We start from the raw sequence: 27,952 nt of genomic DNA, 5'->3' as shown, positions 1-27,952 counted from the left end.
AGTTCCTTTACCTGGTCAACATTTGCTGTGCTGCTATGTTCTGCCTTTCTATCCATATGTTCTTGTATGTGTTATCACGCTGTACACCTTAGCAGCCCTGGGTTCTAGTGTGGCAGTAGCAGTGTGGAACATATTATGAGTTGGAAGCAAAAGGAAAGCAGGAAAGCAGTAATGTAAGGAAATCAAGCACTTCTGAGGTACTCCCAGAGGAGTATGCTGACATGCTGCTGGTGGGTTTGTGTGAGCTCTCTGCTGACCCTGACCTGACTGGTGAAGTTGTCAATATCAAGTCACTCTAGGACATTACCTTACAAAGGCTATCTAAGGATACTAGTAGACATAATGCCCAATAGTACCAGGTAGGAGTTGAAAACCTCTCTACACAGCTTGTTCAAGTAAAACTGTGGGAGGAATACCACAAGACTGTCTCCCAAGCTGAGAGATTTAATCACCAAGTGTCAGGCATATTTACAGAACACTATGCTCTGTCCCTCCCCCTTCCAGGATGAATAGTACCTGGAAAGAGTAAGCAAAGAATGGGCAGTAGCTAAGAGATGGACAGGAGTCAAAGGTAGAAGATGAAAGGCTTAATCCTCTAGTAGCAAACCTCCCGCAGTGAAGCCAGCCACTGGGCACAGAGCAGAGAAATGCAGTGACACATCCTGAGGCAGTTGGACAAATCAAAGCAAGTACAGGGTTAAAAAGCCAATGAATCCAATCAGCACAAGGATGAACCGAATGCAGTCTTGGGAAAGGGAGTCAAAATCTTTAAAGTGCAAAATCCCCTTGTGACGGAAATGAAAATCTTAGTGCTCGGAAACGAATGATGTCCAGAGTTCCAAAAACAGAAACTATAGGAATCCAAACAGGAAAGAAAAGGTCAAATACCACAGAGGAAGAACAATATATGGGGCAATTCACAAAACATGTCCAAATTCTGAACCTTGAGTCTAGAAGTCATCAATTCCTGCACACTCTGGATGATCCAGGAAACTGTGTGAGAAGCAACAAGCCGCATTGACCTGAAGGTTTTTTTCTTTCTGTCTGAAGTGTGCAGGTCTAGGGCACCTCAGCTCATTCATGGAACATGTGCCCAGAGTAGTGACTTGTTCAAGATTCCGAGTGGCTGGGAATTGTAGTTCCCAATACATAGCAATTGCCGGAGGCAGCAAGGAAGCCTCCACCTGGGGTAGAGTAGGTATGGGCAGGATATGGAGCACGTACACAAGTGCTAAAATGTGATATAAGGAATGTTTAAAGCTATTATCATGCATACTTCTTGCTGGGGTGATTTTATCTACTTTGTATAATTAGTAGACTGAACGAATATGAAAGGTTTTGAGTCATCATGAATTCCATAACGGCTTTTTGTGCACTTCTTTGGACATGTCTTTGATATAACTGCAAAAAGCTTTAAGCAGCTACTTTGTAATCCTTACTGAGAAATGGATTGCATTTACTTGTAGCCTTGCAATCATTCTTAGCTATTGTGGGCTTCAGGCAGCAGTAGATGTGGTGTCTGTCTTGTAGATGGTGGTTTTAGCTGTGAACTTACTTATGGGCGACAGGATTTGGACTGTAAACTGAATTACAGACTTGCTGTCTGCTTTACAATAGTTTTAGCCTATATTTTATAATGCCATTATGGTAACGTGTAAACAATCAGCCTGGCTGAATGGGTGGTAATGTAAAGAGGCCAGCCAACTTAAAAACAATATCAAGGCCTTTGTAAAATGAAAATGGTTTCTGAAGTCTATCTACAGGCAGATAGCACTGGTGGAGGACTACATATTGCTATGGCCCTATTAACTGTTACTGATGCTATATCACCTGCATCTCTAGTTGTACATTAGCATTACTGTACATAACCCATTTCAACATTCACACTGAATTAATAATGGGTTGCAAAACATGTTTATAAATGACATTTTAAGGCTAGCACTGGTAGAAGTGATATTTCTGGAGTAACATTAGAGGTATCCAGAAGTAGTACCTTCAATAGGGCAACGTTCTTAAGTGGACAGATTTTGTGAGATACCCCCATTGGAGTTGGTAAGTACTGATGGTGCCATTTCACACAGAAAATAAGCCCAACGCATAGTGATCTGCCAGATACTGACATACTTACTATACAATTTACCCAATTCAGAGTAGTGTCAAATACTATTGTTGGTATTCCAGATGGACTTTCAGAAGAAGGTTCTCCTTTTTTACCCACAACCTCATACATTACATTATCCATTTCCTCCACCAATGATCAACTCTGAATTGAGTGGGAATTCAAAAATACCTCAGTGTTATGGTGTTTATCACGAGAAACTCGAGTACCTGTTGGTTTGGTTGTAGATCTTGATGTGGCAGCCAGACTGACAACTGTCTCCAGACGGACGTATGATGCGAGGGACCGACCCTTCCACCACCCAAAATGGTACTGGGTGAAAGATGGACCGACTCCCAACGTCACGGGGTGCTCTCTCCTGATTAGCGTGACGTCAGGACAGTGCAAGCACTGACAGGAGAGGCAGATGTTCAGTGTAGTTGAATGTCCGATGAGGTTGATTGCCGGAGTGGGATATTCAGCAGAGCAAGTCCAGGAAACAACGGAACTGATGGTGGGAATGGACGTAGTTCCAACGAAGACCAAGGCTGCGTAGCTGAAGAGGTAAAGTCAGACCAAGGAAGGCAGCCTGAGGAGGTTCCAAGGGGTGCAGGCTGACAAGCAAGAGGGCGAGGAACTGACACAGGAAGAGGGGAACCCGGCAGGAGGGGAACTCAAAGGAGAGGAGAACCCAAGGAGAGCCCAAGAGCGAGACACAAAGGGAACTGAGGAAGGGGAAGCCCGGGGGAAGGCAAAAGTAGGAGACAGGGAACCCCACAAGGAAGCAACAAGGGAGGCAAACAGGACAACAACCAGGACCCAAGCAAGAACAAGGCAAGGAACAGGAAACTGAGCAGGACGCTCGGGAGTCGACCGAGCAACGCGATAAACAAACCGCGTTGAGACGCAACTAACCCTCGCTCTCGACTCCTCTTATGGGCCGTCAGCAACCGAGAGGCTTGAGGCGCAAGCCGTCTCGTTGCCTGGAACTGACGAGCCCAAAACTAGGCTTGGAACGCAAGCTGCAGCAGTAGCGAGGGCCCAGTCTACTGCGCATGCTCGGAGCCGGGAGCATGGTCGTCCTCGCATGTGCAGAGACACACCAGCTCGGACCCCCGATACTCTCACGGCAGCAGACCCCCAGGTGCGAAAGCGCGGATAGAGCCACCAAGAGGGAGTGGAGCGGACTGGCGTAGAGGATCCCGGTCTCCAGGTAAGTGGCGTGACACTCAGAGAGATGTGGTTACGGTGGTCATATATGTGGGGTCCTCTTTAACTCTGACAACTGTGGATTCTCCAAATATCTGTTTGTTTAGGCTGGTTAATATGCAGGGTATTGCTACTCATATGATCATATTTTATAACTCACTAGACAAGGGGCCTCATTCCGAGTTGGGGGCAAAGGGATTACCGACACCGGTAAGGACACCAGTGCCGATAAACCCTTTGCGCTCTATTCCGAGGTCCCTTGGCAGGTCCCTCCTTTAACGCCTGGTCTGACCAGGCATTATGGACGGGACCTGTTAAGGGACTTCAAAGCTAATAACTGTACCGCAAATTGCGTTACCGTTATTAGCTACTTCCCCATTCCCATTGAGCCCTATGGGGGCTCAAATGGGAATGGGGAATGGATTTTTCAATGGGGACTTACCGGTCCCTCCAAGCTCGGAATGGACAGGTAAGTCCCCATTGCACCAAGCCAGAGGCAGTTCCGGTATGGGAGGCAGCCATGGAGCTAGTCTCGGAATGAGGCCCAAAGAAGAAAATTCCATTTCACTTAAGTCACTGGAATGCTTGTTCATGTTCATTTTGTTTAAACAATGGAATGCCATAACATTGGATGATTATATTTTCATTGGAGGGGACTTTAGTGTGAAACTGGGAAATGGACACTCTGAATTCCTATTTGTTACAAGTCTGCCAGTATCAGGAGTTATGGTTGAGGTCATTATAACAGATACGTAATCTTATATAATGGGATTAAGATTCCACTTCTTCATGGTTGAATGGTTCATCCTACACAAGGCCATGCTAAGTGAGTTAACTGAAAGTGACCACAACCCAATAGTGAGTTTTCCTCAACACCACAGAAAAATAATCTCCAATTCAACAAGGCATTCGATGTGGGGATGCGATCAGTCAAAACGGGGGATTGTTGAAATGAGACTCCTTTGTTCCTGATTTAGGAGGTGATTACGATTTGAATGATAATCTTAATATGGCAGTATTTACCAAATGGTGCAAGATTCCCTGAATCCTCCCCCTTCCCCGCATCGCTCTGAGCAGAGTAGGAATCTTCCATTAAGAATGTGCCAGTTGGGAAAAAAGAAGGTTTTCTGAAAGTATGTCCACAAGACTGCCATAACCAGTGGTGTCTGTGAAGTTGCACTGAAAGCAAATACCACGATATTCAGAGTACAATATGCCTCCAAATTCCATCCAAAACGCCTTTATAAAATATATCATGCCTAAAGAAAAGTTGGTAATGAGACCCAGAACAGCAAACATTCGCCTAAAAATTACCAGTTATCAACACTGCCAGACAAAATGGGTATTTGCCCTTAAATAAGTCATGCAGTCATAATGCGGGGGGTACATGACCCCAACAACCCAACTTGCCATTAGCAGCCCCTAACTGCATGGTAAGAGCATTCATCTGCTCCCCCTCCCTTTGCCTGGTCGCGCTCTGAAACACCTGTGTATGGGCGCGATCTAAATAAAATATCATATCATATCATACCACACCTCAGCAACATCCAGTCCATAAGAGCTATGATAGGTTGACACACTACATATTCCAAGATGCATGGCCATTGTGTTTCCTCTACCACAACTGTTTGGGTTATTACATGAACATCTCAAATTGCAGGCTATGAGGAGTTTAATGCCCTGAATGAAAACAATCCTGTGGGCTAACCTATGAACCTGGGACCCATTCATCCCGATCTCCCCTGCACCAGCCACTGACCTCCCGGTCACATCATGACAGTGAATGCTTTAAAGAGCCAATGAAGTATTTAGTGTATTGGCAATTGATGGTCCCTTATAATGTGGGTCAATCCAACACTACCTCCAGATGTGCCTGCAACTATTTCAGTACAAGCAGAACACACCATGTTACACACAAAAACCCCTGATCTCAGTCCATCTGAACACCAGAAAATGTGTTGACCGATCAAGTGGGTGAACAATGACTCCTTTGCCGGAGATACAGAACAGCAGATATGTCCCTTTTTGACCACACATAGCCTAACATGATCGGTACATCAGAGGAATCTAATGTACTGGCAGAATGAGGCCTTTGGCAAGCACAATGCCACATCATCATGTGGTAATTGGTGACCTAGTGGCCCCTGCATACATCCAAGATGCCTTCAAATCCTTAATCATGTATCTGTGTCAGTAGTCTAGGCTTATGTGATAGACCAGAGAAATGCACTGTATGCAGAATGCATGCTGATAGACATGCACACCAACACCTGGGTACTCCCCAGACAATACAGCATACAGAACATTGACTGAAACCACATTCCCATTCCCCAATGTCTAGCCTGCCTATTATGACACACATCATTAAGAGACACAGGCAAAATTGCAACATACTTATTTTATGCAGCAACACAAAGAAACAGATGCCCATCTCCCCACCTCCCTAGGACACCACCCCCAGAAGCACATCCTTATCCATGGAATCCCATCAAAACTCTTCTCTTGCTGACAACACGTAGCATCTAAGTTAACTATGTGACAAATTTCCTTTGCCTCCTCTTTAAATGTTTCTCTGCAGAGGGTGCCACCAATCCTGTAGACTTGACACAGTTGCATCATGGCCTCTGGTGCACAAAGGTGTCAGTTGTGCTGTCTGTTGTGGAGTATGGCATCAGTGTGTGAGTCTGCACTTCCAATAGGGATAAGATGTGCTCCATCCTGTCAAGGATGGCTATGAAGAACCAAAATCCTATCTCCAGAGCATCGTCCAGCATCTGTAAGTCATCCACTGTTAATGAAGCAGAAGGGGTTTGTTCCACCTGGCAGACACAACCGAAGATTTGTTATTTAGACTCCTGGGCAAATCTAGAACCATGTAGTTTTCAGTAATCTGCGGAAGATGAAATGATCCACAGTGCCCCGGAGGGCCTGAGGAAGATCATTCCAGGCCTTTGCGGCCACCACCGAGAAAGCTTGCCCTCCCTTACGTGACAGTCGGTACCGAGGAACTAATACAAGAAGAGCAGATTGAGATCACAGGGAGCGAGTCGGCACATAATGTGCAAATTTGGCTTGCAAGTACTCAGCTCCCAAGCAATAGAAAGTATGGTGCACAATGAACGTGGATTTAAAGAAGATCCGAGTAGCAATGAAAAGCCAATGCAATTTCTTCAGCAGCAGGGACATATGAAATCCAAAAGGGGGGCGAAGTATGGATCTGGCAGCCGCATTCTGCAGTAGCTGGAGATTGTTAATCAGAAAACACGGTTGAGCCAGAAACAAAGAGTTGCAATAGTCAAGAGTTCTGAAGACCAAAGCAGCCACCACCAGTACCTGATATTCAGCAGGAATAAAGGGAAGAAACTTATGCAAAATGCAAAGTTAAAGTGACCAGCCTTGCACACCAAGGCCACCTGGTCATCCAGTGCAAGTGAAGTAGAGATTTTAACCCCCAGATTCCTACCAACTGAGCCGGCACAGGAAGGGGGACAAGACAGGTTGGCCAGAATTCCACGGTCCAGAACAGATGGGGAGATGTTGTACTCACAACCAGAACCTCAGTCTTGCTACCATTTAACTTTAACCAGTTACTCATCATCCATGCCCCCAGGTCCTCAAGACAATTCCTGAGCGGAGCAGCTGTGTCGGCTTGAGAGAGGTCCAGATGACCAGGATATGGGTGTCATCCGCATAGGAATAATAGCGGAACCCATGAGCCTGGATGAGGAGCAAGAGAGGTCTAATATAGACGTTAAACAGGATGGGCGACAGTGCAGATCCTGGGGGGACACCACATGACAGTGAGACCGGGACCAAGCGAAAAGGAGGGAGAGAGACAGACTGAGACTGATCGAACAAGAAGGCCAGGAACCAGTCGAGGACATGGCCAGACAGACCAGCGTCTGAGAGATCATGTTGGAATGATCAACCATGTCGAAAGCAGCTGAAAGATCTAATAAAAGGACTGCTCCGACACCCCCCATGTCTACCAGACGCACCAGAGTCAAAGGGCCTCATTACACGGAAGGCGGTATTGATTTAACGTTACCGGTAATGATTTACCGGTAATGTTAAATCCCTATGTGGATCACGACCCCGCACACCGCTATTAGCGGCACCGCTAATTACGGTGCCACTAATAGCGGACACGCCGCGTGCGCGCGACCCTCCATTCCGTTAATTACGCCATGCCGCTATTAGCACAGCATCACAAGGCCAGTGCACATGCAAATAGCGGCATGGTAAATCCCCCCAAACCCCATGCTGCCATGGTGCAAATACCGGCATCGCGGACCACCCGTTAAGGGAAATGAGCAGTGTTCCCACCTGCCACAGGCGCACCAAATCAGCACAGGTGAAGGCAATGGAGACTGTGGCAGCTCAAAAGGAGCACACCACACCCCTTCCCACACCCCTCCCCACACCAAGATGGTTCCAATACTGGCAGCATTACATGGCCTGGAGGACCTCATTGCAGCGCAGCTGCTACAACAACAGGCAGCACAAAGGAGACGCAGGAGGAGGAGGAGGAGGAGGAGGAGGAGGGCAAGACAGGCACAGCAGGCACCACAACGCCACCTAATCATACCACAGAGGCACCCACCAATACCTAGGATCAGAGCCAGTCCATTCAACCTGACCCCTGAGCAGATACACACCCTGTACCGTCTGGACAGGGCTACCATCACCAGCATCGTGGACATGATCCACGACGACATTGTGAGCCTCATAGACATCAGAACTGCCATCCCCCCGCTACTGAAGGTGGTGAGTGTGCTCCACTTCCTGGCCACAGGCACCTATCAGCATACAGTGGGACAGATGAATGGCATCTCACAACCAGTATTCTCACGCACGCTGAACCAGGTACTCGATGCACTCCTGAAGCATGCACCTGAACACATATCCATGCCACAGACTGTCCAGGAGATTGCAAACACAAAAGTTGGCTTCTATTCACTGGCAGGCATTCCAAGTTGTATCGGGGCCATCGACTGTACCCATGTGGAATTGGTGGTCCCACATCACAATGAAGTAGTCTACCGAAACAGGAAGCAATTCCACTCTATCAATGTCCAAATGGTATGTGACGCCAACAAGATAATCACACATTGCTGTGCCAGATTCCCAGGATCAACACATGATTCCATGGTTCTGCGGAACTCAACTATCCCACGCTACATGGAGCGACACACCGGACAACGTTCGTGGCTACTTGGTGAGTAGCAGGGCAAGCACATGGCTGCGTGATTTGGGGGGGGGAGAGATACATACCCCAACTGGGTGTGAATGGGGGGGGGAGATGCATACTCCAACTGGGTGTGAATGGGGGGGGAGAGATACATACCCCAACTGGGTGTGAATGGGGGGGGGGAGATGCATACTCCAACTGGGTGTGAATGGGGGGGGAGAGATACATACTCCAACTGGGTGTGAATGGGGGGGAGAGATGCATACTCCAACTGGGTGTGAATGGGGGGGGGGGATGCATACTCCAACTGGGTGTTGACTGGCGTCCGTTGGGAAAATGGACATACAGATGTACGCCAATGTCCTTCAGGGAAGGCCACGATGTACTTGAGAGGAACCCACATGCAATTCGAAGGTGCAGAACATTGAGAACAATGCAGGTTGCAAAACATCACACATCCATCCACATTGCACATCATGCCACGCCACATATTACACAAACCTGCAACGGTGTCAAGACCGTAATACAGATTCCGTGCAGCACAACATCAATCCAGCAACGCGCCCTTGCAGGCATGCAAACGGATCACCCCTAGACATAGCACTGAACCACACACCTATGGCACCACTGAAGTGATGCTTCACAGCATGGCAACATCAGTGTCAGGATGTCAGTACACTAGCAGTGTGTTACCTAATTTGGATGGGCCAGGGACACCTAAGACCTGGCCTCACCCAGGACATGTCAATTACTGTTGGAGGCATGAATGTGGCATTTCTACTTGCAGGGTCGACCTCCCCCTTGCACGTTGCTGTCACACAGACCATCTGCATGTATGCTGTCAATTTAGTACGTGAATCACAATGCAATGTCAATTTGTGTGATGTGAACAGGCCGATCTTGAGGTGAACAGTAACAGGACCCCGTTCATTCCCCCATACAGGTGATGCGGGCTATCCCCTGAAGCCCTGGCTCCTCACACCTGTACGGAACCCACAGAACAGGCACGAGGAGGAATACAATCGTGCACATACCCGTACCCGCATCATGATCGAGCAGACTTTTGGACTATTGAAGTCACGTTTCAGGTGCATTAGCAGGTCTGGTGGTGCTCTCCTGTATGGGCATGAGAAGGTGGCCAAGATCACCATGGCATGTGTCATGCTGCACAATATGTGTATCAGACGGAATGTGCCACTGCCCCCTGACGTTGAAATAGAAGCACCTGATGAGGATGATGATGGTGATGAGGACGGAGGTGAAGGGGATGCAGGTGTTGCAAGAGGGGATGGCCAGGAGGGACGTGCTGTGAGACCGCATCTGATGAACCAAATATTCTGAGGAACATGTTTCCGTACTGTCACATAGATATGGGGGGTAATGCACTGGTGTATGTTTTGAAGCACGCAATGGACCCTGTCGCCAATGAAGTACACACACACAATGAAGATGTCCAAGCCTGTGTTTTGTTCAGAAACCAGTGTATTGAGTGACATGAAGGTGTAGTAGTGCAAGCCCAAAAACATCCCACCACCCTCCCCCCCAACAGACCCATAACACCCTTCCCACCCCCCCACAACATCCCACCACCCTTCCCCCCCCCCAACAGACCCATAACACCCTTCCCCCCACCAACAGACCCATGACACCCTTCCCACCACCCCCCACAACAGTCCCTCATGTCTCTGCCATTTCTGCCATGGCCAATGCACACCGGAGTATCCCCATCAACCCCCTAATTGCAATTGTCCTTGGAAGGGTCTTGAGTGTTGCCAGACGTGCGCCTGGTGGTTCTCATCGAGCGCCTGAGGGGGCTTGTTTGAGTCGACCCGGAAGTCGAGGATGGGGCAGACTGGCCTTGTGGGTGAAAGTGGCGGTCCATTGTGTCTGCCATGCGGACAAGCACCTCCCTGAGACTTGCAATTTCATTGCATATCCTGTCCGTGTTGGCGTCCATGCGCTCAGTGGAGTGTCTCGCCGTCTGGACTATCTTCTCGGTGAGATTTGCTGCCTCAGCGACATCCTGCCCAACCAGCATGGTCAGCTCCTGTTGGCGCTGCAGGATGGCGGTGAATTGCTGATCAGTGCCGGGTGACCGTGCATTGGATGCCGTGCCCACAGATGGCTCCAATGCAACAGGTGATGGTAGCATGGGTGACATTATTGCAGGGTTGGTGTCCTCATAAGTCCCATCAGAACCAGGGGTCTGGGATGCCATGGGCTCTGGGCTTCCTGGGGGGCTTGGGGTGTGCATCTCCATGTGCTGGAGTAGGGTGTCCTCTGGATCGGACTGGGGGCCAGTGGCGGCTGCCTCACCAGCAGAGCTTGCCGCAGCTGATGGTGGGCCCTGGGTGTCTGGCATTGTTGCCAGTGGGTTTGCCTCCGGTGGTGGAGCCACAGTTGGTGGTGCAGCTACTGCTGCCCTGGCAGTGGCACTGTGACGTAGGCTGCCACTCTTCAGGTGTGGCCTTCCACCCTTGCCCCTGGATGTTGCAGGGGTTTCCTCCGGCTCCTGTGCCCTTGGCCTCTTTGATGTAGGTGGTGCCTTTGATGCATCTGCAGCATCCTCCCCATCTGTATGTGAGCCTGTCAGGGACGAGAAGGGGGATGGCATTGGTTGCGTTTCAATATACTCAATGTAAATTACAGGGATTATGCAGTTGTGGACATTGGGACTTAGCAGTTGTGGATGCAGGTGATGTGCCAGTTCAGTGCCTCATCCATGCATGGTTGAGTTTGGGACTTGTCTCTGGTGATGTGTGCATGTGTGTGTGTTTGGGTCTGACACTGACATGGTGATGGATGGGTGCATGTGTGGATGTGTGTCCATGCATGAGTGGGGTCTGGGCTCACATATGGGGGTGACTGTGCATTCACACCGCATCCTGTCATGTGTACACTCACCTGCATCAGAAGTGGTAGCCACGCCGACCTCCATGCTGCCCACTCCCTCAATGCTCTCGGTGGCAATCATGTTGGCGCATGTCTCCTCCCATTCCTTCAGGTGTATTGGGGAGCCATCTCCGCCAGCAGTGGCAATGCGGTGGTTCTCCGCCAGGATGCCCCTCACCCGCAGCCTGAGGTCATCCCACCTCTTCCTGCATTCGCGCACAGTGCGCGTGCTGGTGCCCACGGCACTGACTTTGACTGCCACCTCCTCCCAGATGGCTTTCTTCTTGAGCAAGGTGGCGCGGCGCATATCATTTGCAAAGACGACCTCTGCATGCTCTGCAAGGGTCTGCGTCAACATGACCAGTTCCTCGGTGGTGTACTTTTCCTTCCGCTGCCTGTCACATGTTTTCTTCAGGGCCTTGGGCATGATGCAGGTGTCACGGTTGATTTCACACAGCTCACTACTCCAATATGGTCCAGGGGGCAGAGGATGGCAATGGATTGTGTTTTTAAAGATGGCCGCCGTGCTCTTTCCCGTTCCAGTGCGATGACGCTATTTCCGCTTCCGCTATTTAACGGTCGATGCTAATAGCGGTCACCGCTAATAGCGGTCATCGCTAATAGCGGTGACCGCAAATAGCATGTACAGTGAGGGCGGAGGTGCTATCAGCACTTTGGGTGGGCCCGGTAAGGTGCTTTAGCGCCATGGCGGTAGGGTCATTTACCGGCATGGCCCTATGCGCGTGTCCGCTTACTCGTAATGGTGCGCTATTGGCGGTCTCCTGTGAGGGGGGACACGCTAATAGCGCCATGCCGGTAAATCCCGTTTTTTAGCGCCTACCTTGTAATGAGGCCCAAAGTATTTAGAGGATTCCAGGAAACCAGACAGAAGAGAAGACACCAGTGCTTCCATCACCTTCATCTGGAGATGGAGGAGCGAGATAGGCTGATAATTGGACAATATGTCAGGATCAAGAGAAGGGTTTTTAAGAGTGGAATTATCAGCGCATGCTTAAGTCATGCCCATTTTACAGCCTGTCCAGTATTGAGTTTGTTATAGGTTGTCAGGACCTCAGCGTGTCTTGCTGTCTTGGCATTTTTCCAGTTCACACAACTAGAAGGTATGTGTTCATGTTCTGCATGGAGTAGGTCCTCTGCAACCTGTAGCCCAGGGTGGTATCCACTTAAGGGTTACATCAGAGGATACCATTGTGGTGCAGGTCTTATGTCATAATCATGTTGATGATGGATGGTGATGAATTACTCTGGGAGATCAATTTTCCAATCCCCCTCATCAACATCTTTTGAGGGGAGTGAGAAGGTTAAACATTATTGATATACGTCACAACTTCAGTAGCTAGTTTTAATACTGGAAGTTTAAGGGTCAGGTTGAAAAAACATATATAGGAGCTACTGTAAGACTGTATGGCTAACACATGATGCAGCTGAATAAACGATTTAAAGGATGGGATAACTCCAGGTAGGGATGCCGAGTCAGATAATCATGGAAGTCTTTAACCTAGTCTTTACCTGTCTCTGTCCCTCCAGAACACCTGAGTCAACCATGCAAAGTTCCTAAGGCATTATCTCCATGACATTTCTCTTGTGTGCACATCTCTGTGGTCCTAACCTTCCTTAAGACATCTCTTTGATCTTTTGAATTCTCTAGATCTCGCCAGAATCTCCTTCTTCTATTAGATTTCTCCACAGTCGCATTGCTTTTTCTGTGCTCAGTTTTCTGTAAGGGCAGAGTACTAACTCCTTAGCCTCCCTTTGTGTTTTGAATGGTGGTTTCCATTCCCTTCACCATATGCAAGTTTGTATCTCCTGGATCCAATGCATATTTCTCCACCTCTGTCGTGGTCCTTGTCAGGCAGCCAATTTATTGTTACCCCACCTCCAAGTGGCATGCTCTTATTAGGTTCAGGCTAAGGGTATAGTCTTCAGGTCTTCCTGGTTTTTCCACCTCCTCCACACCCATGCCCTTAAAGTTCTTTCCTGCTTTGTATTTGGCAGCACTTCAGCTGGATCATATTCAGCAGTTAGGCTCCCTGTTCCCAGTTAGCAGTCTCTCTTCCCTTCCAATGGAATGGTAAGTATCATGTCTACATTCTACCAGTTTTCACGCCTCTCTGGCTTTTCCCAGCCCTTCCGTTATACCTTCATACCCCTGGTGGTGAGTGTTTCTATAAGACAACTGGATTGTTGTAACTTTTCATTGTCCCATTCTCATTCGGCCTATTATTGATGTTTTGATACGATCAACGGGTGAACCGTTTCATATTAGGAAAGAGTAAAATTGGCTTCACTGCTCTTGAAATTTATTTTGTGTTTGCTTGCACTTCAGTGATGCTCTGCAGCTGCCTGTATTGGCGGGCACATTTGGGCAGCATTTCCACCAGACTCTTTGGTCCACAATCGACTTGGAATCCTTGCTGTTCTCGGAATGCAAGGAAATGGTTTCCACTTAGCACTCATGCTTCTGGTCTTACTTTGTTCCATGAAATGTCTTGGTCAAGAACAAGAACTGCTGGGATGGTTTACTCACTGGGTCACCTCAGTCTCCGTGACTGAGTCCCCCCCCTCATAGCATCACATAGGATGGGGAGGCACCTAAATCATCAAACACTACTTCCCTTTCAATTAGTTTCTCTTAGTGCTTTCCAATGGCAACTTAATCAAATAATCAGTGTTACTCTGGTATTTTCCTCTATGAAGTATCATCTTGAAGGTTTATGGTGGTAGAGTCAGGAACCACCACACCACTCTGGCAATGGTATCTTCATGGCGAGTCAGCCAATCCACTGGAGCATGTACTGTGATGACCGTAAACTTTAGTCAAGCAGCAGAAGGTTTCATTGGCTCATCTGATGCAATGGCTTCTAATTTGATGGGTGCATAGACTTTTTACTCTTGGCAAAAGCTTGCAACATATTCACACGATTGTATGTTCCCTATGTTTCAATCTGGGATAACACAGCTCCCAAACCAAACTCGGATGCAGTAGTATGCAACAAAAAAAAAATGGTTTGGAGAAATCTGTCTTTCACAGTAAGGGTGGATTGCAAAAACAATGTTTTAGTTTCTCAAAAGTGTTTTGTTTTTCTTTTGCCCAAATGAGCCTGATGAGTTGATGTGTTGTTTCGACTTCTTAGATCAACATTGTTCGAAAATGTTGGGATAAACCTCTGGTGGAAGCATATTAAGCCAGAAAAAAAGCATTATGGTCTTTTTTGGTGGCAGATATGGTAGTATTGCGTACTGGCTATACTTTATTTTCCTATGAACAATCCTAAAATATTTATTGTATTTTGTGTTGAATTTAGCCGGGTTGACCGTGAGAACTGTAGCTTTAAGGACTTGCACAATGACATATAGACCCAGTTGCAATTATATTTAATAATATCATAAAGATAGGCTTTGGAAAACAAGCAATAGGGCTGTAGAGTCAGGTCAATTAGTGTTTGAATTTTGACTGAATTGTGGCAGGTGCTCCTTGAAGCCCAGCGATGAGGACTCTGAATTGAAACAATGCTTCAAGTGTCCAAAAGGGCACATTTTCTTTATCTGCAGGGGCTAAATGAACCTGACAATGCCATTTAATCATGGCCAAAATGGAAATAAAATTAGAGGTGCGTCTTTGTTAAATGTCTTTTTACACCAGGGCAATCTCTACCTTAGTTGTAGTCCTCTGTGCTAATGCATTTAAAGGATATGAGGCCGATTCATGGAATAATTAGCGCGGCGCAAGTGGGCAAAAACGTGCGAATCGCAGTGGAATAGCGAAAATCGCAGTGCAATTGCGAAAATCGCACGAAAAGCAGCGCACGTCGATTCATGGAAGGCCGTGCGCGAGAAAACCAGCGGATGTGCGATAAAAAGTGCGCGGCGCACGTTGGCGCACAGGCCATCTAACAGCGTGCGCCAGGTCACTGCGAAAATCGCACAGGCCACAGCGAAAATCGCACATAGCGCGGCGCACGCAACAAAAGTAGGCGGAACACGGGCGTAACACTCGGAATGGGGAACAACTTGCCAAAACGTGGGCGTCACGGGGGAAGTACAGGGCACAAGTGCGCGGAACGCCCACACGCTCGCCTACAACACGTATTCATGGAATAGAATAGGGGAAAAAAGCGCACGCTCAAACCAGCGCACAGGCACAAACACGACCGCCACAAGAAAGCAGGCGGTAGCGTCTCTGCGGCTGTAAGAAATGTGCGCCAAAAGGTGCGCCAACAAATCGCACCTATATACTGCCATGATGAATGTCCCATACTGTGGCCCTCCAGGAAAAAAGACGTGCAAAGGGGTACCCACAAACACGGACACCCGCTGACAAAAAATACGTGTGCGTGTATACCGGGGTGCGCGGGAAGTCTAACACGCGATTTCAGCAGGGCACGTGCATCACAGGGGTTCGCGTGAAGTTTCACACGCGATCGGGTCTGGGGGAGCGGGCTACGTGTATTTCAGGGGTGCGCGGGAAGTTCCACACGCGAATAGCCTGGGCGCGTGTATTCCAGGGGTGCGCGGGAAGTTCCACACGCGAATAGCCTGGGCGCGTGTATTTCAGGGGTGCGCGGGAAGTTCCACACGCGAATAGCCTGGGCGCGTGTATTTCAGGGGTGCGCGGGAAGTTCCACACGCGAATAGCCTGGGCGCGTGTATTCCAGGGGTGCGCGGGAAGTTCCACACGCGAATAGCCTGGGCGCGTGTATTCCAGGGGTGCGCGGGAAGTTCCACACGCGAATAGCCTGGGCGCGTGTATTCCAGGGGTGCGCGGGAAGTTCCACACGCGAATAGCCTGGGCGCGTGTATTCCAGGGGTGCGCGGGAAGTTCCACACGCGAATAGCCTGGGCGCGTGTATTCCAGGGGTGCGCGGGAAGTTCCACACGCGAATAGCCTGGGCGCGTGTATTCCAGGGGTGCACGGGAAGTTCCACACGCGAATAGCCTGGGCGCGTGTATTCCAGGGGTGCGCGGGAAGTTCCACACGCGAATAGCCTGGGCGCGTGTATTTCAGGGGTGCGCGGGAAGTTCCACACGCGAATAGCCTGGGCGCGTGTATTTCAGGGGTGCGCGGGAAGTTCCACACGCGAATAGCCTGGGCGCGTGTATTTCAGGGGTGCGCGGGAAGTTCCACACGCGAATAGCCTGGGCGCATGTATTCCAGGGGTGCGCGGGAAGTTCCACACGCGAACAGCCTGGGCGCGTGTATTTCAGGGGTGCGCGGGAAGTTCCACACGCGAACAGCCTGGGCGCGTGTATTTCAGGGGTGCGCGGGAAGTTCCACACGCGAACAGCCTGGGCGCGTGTATTTCAGGGGTGCGCGGGAAGTTCCACATGTGATTTGACAGTGTGGGTCCTCCCAGGTGTACCCTGTACACCCTCCACGGCCCCTGCAGGCAGCCCACACCACAGGGGACTACCCTGCATCCCTGGTCATGTCCCGCAGGCAGCCCACCCACCATGGGCATGCCCCCCAGCAAAGGCACATGTCTCCTTGAACTAATGAACACCAACTCATGTCCCCTTGCACCCCCACCCCCCAGCACTGTGGGGCACCTGCCAGCAGGCCCCCACCCATGTCCAACTCATGTCCCCCACCCCCCCACCCCCCAGCACTGTGGGGCACCTGCCAGCAGGCCCCCACCCATGTCCAACTCATGTCTCCCACCACCCCCACCCCCCAGCCACCAGGGTCACCCTCCACCAGGCCCCCACTCATGTCACCCACCACCCCCACACCCCAGCAGTGCAGGGTCACCCTCCACCAGGCCCCCACTCATGTCACCCACCACCCCCACCCCCCAGCAGTGCAGGGTCACCCTCCACCAGGCCCCCACTCATGTCTACCACCACCCCCACCCCCCAGCCACCAGGGGCACCCTCCACCAGGCCCCCACTCATGTCACCCACCACCCCCACCCCCCAGCAGTGCAGGGTCACCCTCCACCAGGCCCCCACTCATGTCTCCCACCACCCCCACCCCCCAGCACTGTGGGGCACCTGCCAGCAGGCCCCCACCCATGTCCAACTCATGTCCCCCACCCCCCCCACCCCCCAGCACTGTGGGGCACCTGCCAGCAGGCCCCCACCCATGTCCAACTCATGTCCCCCACCACCCCCACCCCCCAGCACTGTGGGGCACCTGCCAGCAGGCCCCCACCCATGTCCAACTCATGTCCCCCACCACCCCCACCCCCCAGCACTGTGGGGCACCTGCCAGCAGGCCCCCACCCATGTCCAACTCATGTCTCCCACCACCCCCACCCCCCAGCCACCAGGGTCACCCTCCACCAGGCCCCCACTCATGTCTCCCACCACCCCCACCCCCCAGCCACCAGGGTCACCCTCCACCAGGCCCCCACTCATGTCACCCACCACCCCCACACCCCAGCAGTGCAGGGTCACCCTCCACCAGGCCCCCACTCATGTCACCCACCACCCCCACACCCCAGCAGTGCAGGGTCACCCTCCACCAGGCCCCCACTCATGTCACCCACCACCCCCACACCCCAGCAGTGCAGGGTCACCCTCCACCAGGCCCCCACTCATGTCACCCACCACCCCCACCCCCCAGCAGTGCAGGGTCACCCTCCACCAGGCCCCCACTCATGTCTACCACCACCCCCACCCCCCAGCCACCAGGGGCACCCTCCACCAGGCCCCCACTCATGTCACCCACCACCCCCACCCCCCAGCCACCAGGGTCACCCTCCACCAGGCCCCCACTCATGTCACCCACCACCCCCACACCCCAGCACTGTGGGGCACCTGCCAGCAGGCCCCCACCCATGTCCAACTCATGTCCCCCACCCCCCCCCACCCCCCAGCACTGTGGGTCACCTGCCAGCAGGCCCCCACCCATGTCCAACTCATGTCCCCCACCACCCCCACCCCCCAGCACTGTGGGGCACCTGCCAGCAGGCCCCCACCCATGTCCAACTCATGTCCCCCACCACCCCCACCCCCCAGCACTGTGGGGCACCTGCCAGCAGGCCCCCACCCATGTCCAACTCATGTCTCCCACCACCCCCACCCCCCAGCCACCAGGGTCACCCTCCACCAGGCCCCCACTCATGTCACCCACCACCCCCACACCCCAGCAGTGCAGGGTCACCCTCCACCAGGCCCCCACTCATGTCACCCACCACCCCCACACCCCAGCAGTGCAGGGTCACCCTCCACCAGGCCCCCACTCATGTCACCCACCACCCCCACACCCCAGCAGTGCAGGGTCACCCTCCACCAGGCCCCCACTCATGTCACCCACCACCCCCACACCCCAGCAGTGCAGGGTCACCCTCCACCAGGCCCCCACTCATGTCTACCACCACCCCCACCCCCCAGCCACCAGGGGCACCCTCCACCAGGCCCCCACTCATGTCACCCACCACCCCCACCCCCCAGCCACCAGGGTCACCCTCCACCAGGCCCCCACTCATGTCACCCACCACCCCCACACCCCAGCACTGTGGGGCACCTGCCAGCAGGCCCCCACCCATGTCCAACTCATGTCCCCCACCCCCCCACCCCCCAGCACTGTGGGGCACCTGCCAGCAGGCCCCCACCCATGTCCAACTCATGTCCCCCACCACCCCCACCCCCCAGCACTGTGGGGCACCTGCCATCAGGCCCCCACCCATGTCCAACTCATGTCCCCCACCACCCCCACCCCCCAGCACTGTGGGGCACCTGCCAGCAGGCCCCCACCCATGTCCAACTCATGTCTCCCACCACCCCCACCCCCCAGCCACCAGGGTCACCCTCCACCAGGCCCCCACTCATGTCACCCACCACCCCCACACCCCAGCAGTGCAGGGTCACCCTCCACCAGGCCCCCACTCATGTCACCCACCACCCCCACACCCCAGCAGTGCAGGGTCACCCTCCACCAGGCCCCCACTCATGTCACCCACCACCCCCACACCCCAGCAGTGCAGGGTCACCCTCCACCAGGCCCCCACTCATGTCACCCACCACCCCCACACCCCAGCAGTGCAGGGTCACCCTCCACCAGGCCCCCACTCATGTCACCCACCACCCCCACCCCCCAGCAGTGCAGGGTCACCCTCCACCAGGCCCCCACTCATGTCTCCCACCACCCCCACCCCCCAGCACTGTGTGGGACCTGCCAGCAGGCCCCCACCCATGTCCAATCCATGCCCCCCTGCACCTGGGTCCCAACATTCCCCAATCATGTCCGTAATGCCCATCCTCCCCTGCCAAAAGGCCCAACCAACTATCACACCCACCCACATATCAAAGGCAATTACATGTTACACCCCCAATGTAAATAATGCAATTTAACACATGTCTGTCACACACAATGGCTGCAAGTGAATGACAAAACACCCAACATGACATGCCTGAAAGCAATGAGATGATACGACACATTGAAGATTAAAAAAATAATATGTATTGAACAGCAAATAAGGAAAAACACAAAGCAAATCAAACAAAACAAGATGAATGTCCAAGAAAAAATTCTGAAAAATTAAAATAAGCCAATTAAGAAGATCATCCTGGGTCCATGAGCCCTACCAAATTAAACCTAACTGACTACTAACTAAAAAGTGAACTATATACAAAAAAGTGGTGCATTGTCCAATCGCAACCAAAAAAAAATCAAAAAAACAAAGGAAACCTAACCCTAACTATACAACTATATACAAAGGCAGCGGGCTATTCGGACGGCTCACTGGTTGTTTTCATGGGCCAGGGCATCATCGAACTCCTGGTCAATGGCTTGGAGGCGGGCATGTTCCCTGGCCCCGAGGTCCCGCAGGGATAACGCAGTGTCCAGCTCAAACTCCCTGCGAAGACCCTCGAGGCACTCAGCCCGCCTCAGCGCCCTCCGCATGGAGTCCTCCGCCCTGACCATCGTGAGCCGTTCCTCCTCTGCCCGCTGCCGCTCCGCACCTATCCGCTGGCACAACCTCTCCCACACGGAAGCCACTCCCATTCCAGGGTTCTCCTGCCCTCCGGCCGATGCCTGCACCCCTGATGTTGATGGCCCCGAGCCATGATGCCTCCCACGTTGAGCCTGCTGCTGCCTCCGACGCAACTGCCTGTGCCAGCACGACGGCATCCAGGCTGATGGAAACCACCGACGCCGTCGTGCACGTGCCCTGCCCGATGATGCCGTCACATCCTCCATCTGCTGGGGTCCAGTTGGTCTGGTGTCCACCCCTGCTGGATCTCTGACTCCCGACTGTGGCAGGGATGGGATCCCCACCGAGCTGGCTGCATTGGTCGGGGCAGGTCCACAGGGGGCCCTGGTGGCATCTGGGCTGGAAGACGGCAAGGAGAACGACTGGTGGATAGCCTGCACAGAGGAGGAGAGGGCCGCCACATTGGCCAACACATGCAGGAAACCCCCGAACATGGCCGATCCCAATTGGGCCACGTCGGCACGGTGCACTTCGTGATGACGTGCGTGCTCCTCCCGGGAAGCACGCACGGCATCACGAATCACAGCCGTGCGCATCGCGACCCCAATCAGGACCTTCTCCGCACGGCCAGGGGTTCCCACGTCCGCAGGTGGAGGGGAGTCAGGTGACATGGACATCCCCTCTACCTGCGGACAGGCCTGGGACGGGGCATCCCTGCTGGTGCATGGTGGTGCACTCACAGGGTCAGGGACAGCGACATGCACAGGCCCCTCCACGGTGACCTGTGCTGCCTCCTGCCCCTGGCCCTGGACTGCACCACTTGCACCAGCAGGGATGCCCCCACCAGGCCCCATGTGTGCCCCAGTGGCGGCCTCCTCCTCCTCTGTGCAAACCACCAACCTGGATGGCTCCTCACCGTCTCCCACCGTAGCAGGCCCCTGTGGGGGCTCACCCACCCCTTCCGCTGCAGCCGTGGGGGCATCCCCGCCGCCTTGCTCCACAGCGCCGTCTCCGCCCTCTTCTTCACTAGCCGCTGCGTAGAGGGAGACAAAGAACACAAGCATCAGGGCACTGTACAATGGTCCCCTAGACAGGAAGCAATAGCAGATGAGCACCACTGTCAAAGTACACTTCCATCATGTCCCTCCACAACACATGGGTCAGTCCAGGCAAAACACACACAGTAACAGGCATGGTGCATGCCATGGACATTTCCATGCATGTCCAATGGACTCTTGAAACATTCAATGATATGTAACTCACATGCATCATGCCTCATGCCCATCACATGCACACACTTCACCTCAGTCACATCCATCTGGCCCCAAACACAGCGGTTACAAGGGTAATTTGGCTGCTTTACTGAATCTGTGCATTGTCACACACATGTGTCATGCATCCATGGCATGCACAAGTCACAGACACGCAGGTCAGGCACACAGACATGGCTACCATATATGTACCTGGCATCAGCACCCATCCCTCACCCCCACCCATGTCCAGGTACAGAGACTGGCATGCTCTCATGTTCAAAATCTGAATAGGGCTCCCCATGCGGCATTTCAACACATGCAACAACCATGTGCATCACACATCACTGGTCGCATATGCATTACCATGATGTCCCTGCACACATACATGCATACATGGCCTATGGCACACATACAGGCAAGTATCATAGAACCAGCACACCGCAACATGCCCTGTCTCACACAGTAATGCATGGACACTTACCGCTCAACTCCAGACTGGCCTCCCTCTCAAGGATCTGGGCGTGGAGCGCTGGGCGTACGCGTTCCAGGACCCTCATCTGGATGGAACTCATGCGGCCCCGGCCCCCCTCCACGAGGCGCCGGGCCTTCACAAGGGTCCTGGACCTCAAGTCCTCCCAGCGCTTCTTGATCTTCAGGACGTCGCGGGTTGCCACCCCCTCCGCGTTGATGGCAACCACACAGTCGGCCCAGATCCTCTGCCGTCCTTCCTTGCTGGCGCGGGACGATCCAAAGAGGGCATCATACTGCCCCAGGACATGCTCCACCAGGACACCAACTTCGGTGACAGTGAAGCTGGTGCCCCTCTGGCCTGGGGTTGCCACTGGTGCCAGATGTGGAAGTGCCCGACATGGCAACCCCAGAGGCAAGTGTGGGTGGGCAACTGGGTCCTGGGGCTGGGCTGTGGAGCGATGTAATACCAGTCGGGAGTCTTCAGTTCCAGCAGGGGTGGACACAGCAACTGGACCCCTGCAGATGGCTGATGTGCAGGCACCAAATGGCAGGGCACGGTGGCAGCAGGCAGGCAGGCAGGCAGGCAGCAGCAGATGGCACGTGGGAGGCTGCTCGGGGCACTGGGGGGCAGTAACTCGGCCTTCTGGGCAGGAGCGTGGGCTTCCGTGTGTTTTCGCGTGGCCAGCTTGATACGGAGTGATTTGGCACGTGAAAATCCTGCACGTCAGCGTGAAATCCGAGGAAAGGCCCTTAGCGCGTAAGCGCGTCAGCACGCATACGCGATTCTATTGGACCAGAGTCCCTCAGCGCGTAAGCGCGTCTGTGACGTGACCCGCACGGGTGTTCCCCACTCAGCACGTGATGACGGGGCACACGTGGAGATACTGCACGTCAGAGTGTCATCGCGTGTAATTGGACAAAAGTGCGCGTACACGCGATTGGCCTATGTACGTGTATTTAATGGGTGCGCGGCCACTTACACACGCAAGTACGTCAGCGAACCTGTATCACGTGGTGCGTGTGAATTTCCGCACGCTATTGGACTGGGAACTGGATTCCAGGGGTGCGCGGGTCACACGCTGTATCCCGTGGTGCGTGTGAATTTCCACACGCTATTGGACTGGGAACTGGATTCCAGGGGTGCGCGGGTCACACGCTGTATCCCGTGGTGCGTGTGAATTTCCACACGCTATTGGACTGGGAACTGGATTCCAGGGGTGCGCGGGTCACACGCTGTATCCCGTGGTGCGTGTGAATTTCCACACGCTATTGGACTGGGAACTGGATTCCAGGGGTGCGCGGGTCACACGCTATATCCCGTGGTGCGTGTGAATTTCCACACGCTATTGGACTGGGAACTGGATTCCAGGGGTGCGCGGGTCACACGCTTGCCTAGAATACGCGCTAAGCATAAATTGCGGACTTTAACAATAACAAGCTCAGACGCCAGGATGAACATACCGTTCCTAGCAGCAGTGGCAGTGGGCTACCAAAGGATGAGGAGGAGGATAGTCAGGGCCAGAATATTCACACCCAGAACCAGCCTTTTCGGGATGCCTGATGACCAGGTGTATGGGAGGTACAGGTTTCCACCACACATCATACTGGACCTGGTGAGTGAGTGGGAGGATGACCTCACATCACCCACCCTGTGCTCCCAAGCACTCAGCCCCCTGGAGAAGGTCCTCAATGTACTGCACTTCTTAGCCACTGGATCATTTCAGCGGACAAGTGCCATAGTGGGTGGGGTGTCACAGGCCACCCAGTCACGCTGCCTACACCAGGTCTTGAACATCATGACTGCACGCCCATCAGTCCGCAGGCACATATACCTGCCCAGAACACCTGCAGAAAGGCATGCTGCCGCCCTGGATTTTTACGCAGTGGCACGATTCCCCAAAGTGCTAGGTGCCATCGACTGCACCCATGTGGCTCTACGTCCCCCCAGGGCATCTGAGCACATCTATAGGAACCGCAAGCACTGGCATTCCATCAACGTGCAGGTAGCATGTAATGCCAAGGGAATCATCACCTCAGTATATGCAAACTATCCCGGCTCCACCCACGACAGCTTCATTTACCGAATGTCCACCCTAAGCCGGGACCTAGAAGCTGGGCGGCATGGCGATACATGGCTGCTTGGTGAGTATGTATGCCACTGCACATGCATGCATGTTGGATACTGAGCAAGGTCACAACCTCACCAATGATACCAATCCCCACCTCCACAGGGGACAGTGCCTACCCTCTCAGCCCCCACATGATGACGCCAATTCGGAACCCCACCACGCCACCCCAGGTAAGATTTAACACAGCCCACATTACAACCAGGGGCATAGTGGAGCGCACATTCGGAGTGCTGAAGTCACGCTTTCGCTCCCTTGACCGTTCTGGCGGGCAGCTGTTATACGCTCCCCCAGTAGTGTGCAGGATCATAGTGGCAGCATGTGTCCTGCACAACGTTGCAACACGCCGGGGCCTGGCCGTGGACATGGTGGTGGCCCCACATCCCCAACCACATGCACAGCCGCTGCGCATGGGAGGGGAAAGGGCACGGGGGGAGGCAGCCCGTACACAGCTAGTGGCTAATTACTTCACATAGAAATCACACCCCTGTGGAGTGCACACTGCCCTGGCACATTCCATCTGACAATCAATGATGACTCAACCTGACACTGATCCTTAATGTCTGGAGAATGAACCGTGAATACCATATCAGCCTGAGATTGTTCACCTGGAAGTGTCACAATGTGTGCATCCCTACCCACACAGACACCACCAATGCAGTTTTGTGAAGTTACACATTGAAGCAGCTAAAATGAATACCCACTTGCAAAATGCAACAAGAGGACAGTGCCATGTCAGCCAACCCAACCCCAGCACTGCCACACGACACACCGTGCCATGTCATGCTAATTGCAGGTAAACAAAGTAATCCCCACAACATGACATCACTCTCACTATGTACAGTGGCACTATTAGAAACCTGCAACACCTGAAATGCTCACAGCAATGCCGGACCAACAACATACTTGAGCACGTAGTACCATTAACATGACATCAAAAATGTTACATATTAGTAGTCTCACCACCTGGAAATGCCTGCACTCCCACCACTACCAACTGTGCAGTGTTGGCGCCATGTAGAGTTGTAGGTGCACTGCTGCCAACATGGTCCCCATCGCCAGACTAGAGGTCCTTGTGTGGACTTGAGGAAGGGACCTGCAAATTGGGAGGTAGACACAGAAGAAGAGTTACACATCAATGCAACATGCAGTGTACAACACAACAGCAATATGCACTATGAATGTATACACAGTATTGACTACAGACTGGCCACACAGCTCATGGGAGTCCAACGTCACTGTGTAATTCACTGTCACTTGGGCACACCCTTTGCAAGCCCATGGAAACGGGAAGCAGGAGGGGTGTGTGTGACTCAAACCCAAGCATCTGAACCAAATACATTACAAGCCTGCATGTGCCCAGCCACAATGCAGCGTATGCCCACAGGAACCACGGAAGCCAACACATCGAAGCCAACACATCGGAGCCAACACATCGGAGCCAACAGATCGGAGCCAACAGATCGGAGCCAACAGATCGAAGCCAACACATCGGAGCCAACACATCGGAGCCAACAGATCGGAGCCAACAGATCGGAGCCAACAGATCGGAGCCAACAGATCGGAGCCAACAGATCGTCCCAAAAAAATTGGGAATAAAAGAAATCAAAATAAAAATATAAAAAAGAAACAATCAAAAATGGCCATTGATGGGCCCGGGGGGGTTGGGGAGGCCACCCAGGAGGTCCGAGGACAGGATGCACACCAGAACCCACCTGCGTGGATCCTGGGAAGATAAAACACCTCTATGGGCTCATGGCCCACACGGCTACCCTATTGTGGGAGTATCACTGCTGTCGCTATTATCACCCTGTGCAGCTGCATCCGGAGGTGGTTGCACTATGGGAGGCAGCCCACGCAAGGCCCTAGTCTGCTTCTCCATGGCTGCAAGCATGCGGGTGTGGTAGGTCTGGTTCTGGAGGATGAGTGTGCGGAGGTCCCCATGCAACAACTCACGGGATGCCCGGACCTCCGACCTCGTTGCCTGCATCTCAGCTGAGAGCGTACGGGTGAGACGCTCCAGCTGCTGTTCTGTCCTTTGGTGTGTTGAAGCCTCAAGCTCAACAAGAGTCGTCCTGAGGTGTAGGAGCTCCTGCCTCAGGGCTTCCCTGTGGCCCTGGGACTCAATGGAGATGGCCTCCTGCAGAGTCGCCAGTGCCGCCCGCCTGTCCCTGTTGGACCCCAACATGTCCTCCCTGTGTGACTGGCAGATGGAGTCGGTTGCCTGCTCTAGTCGCTCCATCAGCCTTTCTGGGGGGACAATGGAAGTGGCCACCCTATCCATGGCCTGAGCCATCATCTCGGATGATGCAGCCTGTTGGGTAGCCATACCGTAAATGGATTGCTCCCATGCGGTATTGCCGGGTGGCGTACGGCCACCACGTCGGCGGGCACCACACCTGTCTGGGGCAAGGCGAACTGCGCCTTGCTGTGCCGGCACTGCCTGAGGCTGCAGGACTGCATTCCCCCTCTGATCTGCTGGCCCAGGAACAGGATTAGATGTCGCGGAGTGTGACCCTGCATCTGTAACCACCGAAGGCGTAGCTGCCAACACTGACATCCCCATGGAGGGTACTGACCCTGGTGCAGGTGGGTGAGACAGAACAGAATCCCTCCCTGGAACACTCACCAGCGACGGCACGTAGGTCTCATCCGAATCAACACCTGAGTACAGCTCGGGGGAGGTGCAGCCAGAGACACCCCTTGAGAGCACGACCTGCAGCACTTGTGGGTTCTCCCCCACCACCACACCACGTCCCTCACTGGTGGTTGGTCGGCCCTGGGACACCTCCTGGGTCTGCACCATCTCCACAACCCCAGCAGTATCAGGTGCGTCTTCCCCTGCAAAGACATGAAAACAAAGTAATGGAAACAGGCATTAGCACCATGGCACACATTGAGGGCTGAGAAGCAAGAGAACCAGTACTTGATTGACACATGTCCCACATGACTAAAACCCTCCCATGCATGCACCCTCACTGCGTATGAAGTGCAGGCAAATGGCACACACTGATGACACCAAGATGGAAGATGAACACATTTTCTGCATGCTGCCTGGCAGTGGCATCACACATTGGGCTGTGATTGGCAGGTGAAACACACATGCCATCACACAGATGGCATGTACCATTGCTATTGAGTGAAGATGGAGAGGAGGGCAGCACCTATTCATTCAGTCCAGTTCCCGCATGTAATGGCTTTTCTGATTCTAACAGGTCAGATTTTTCACCTGGAGCTGCCAGTCTGAAATGGTCAAATTGCACAGGGACATGTGTGTACAAATGATATCCAGGTAACAAAGTCACTCCACTTTACCATACCCATGTCAGACATGTGACTAGTGGACAGCGACATGCCTAGTGAAAGTGGTGGAATGCAAACAAACTGACTGAATGAACAGTGAAAAATAAGCAAATATGTTGTGTCAAGGTGACACTTCAAGGGCAACTGGCGTGCAGTTGTGCTAGATGTCTACTGTTGGCAGAAGGGATACTGCTATGGCCAAATGCAGCTGCGCAGGAAGTATTGCATGAAACACATGGCTGACCCATACGACTGAGGCGCACACACTCTCACCTGGCACCCGAACAGAAGCCCTCACACACACGCCATGCACATGGATGACACACACATGCATGTGCACTCACCGGACAATGCCTCGTAATCAGCCAGATCTCCCACGCCTTGGATCTGTTCCTCCGTGACGTAGGTCCCAGCGACTGACTCATGTGGAGTGAGTTCCATGTCTACTACTGGAGACCCACCTCCAGTCACTAGAGTTGCGGCATGACTTGAGGCCAGCTTACTCTTTG

Source organism: Ambystoma mexicanum, chromosome 5p, assembly GCF_040938575.1.
Source record: "Ambystoma mexicanum isolate Mex_15411 chromosome 5p, UKY_AmexF1_1, whole genome shotgun sequence".
In the NCBI taxonomy this organism is placed as follows: Eukaryota; Metazoa; Chordata; class Amphibia; order Caudata; family Ambystomatidae; genus Ambystoma; species Ambystoma mexicanum.
The sequence above is the reverse complement of the archived record's forward strand: the minus strand, read 5'-3'. Positions refer to the sequence as shown.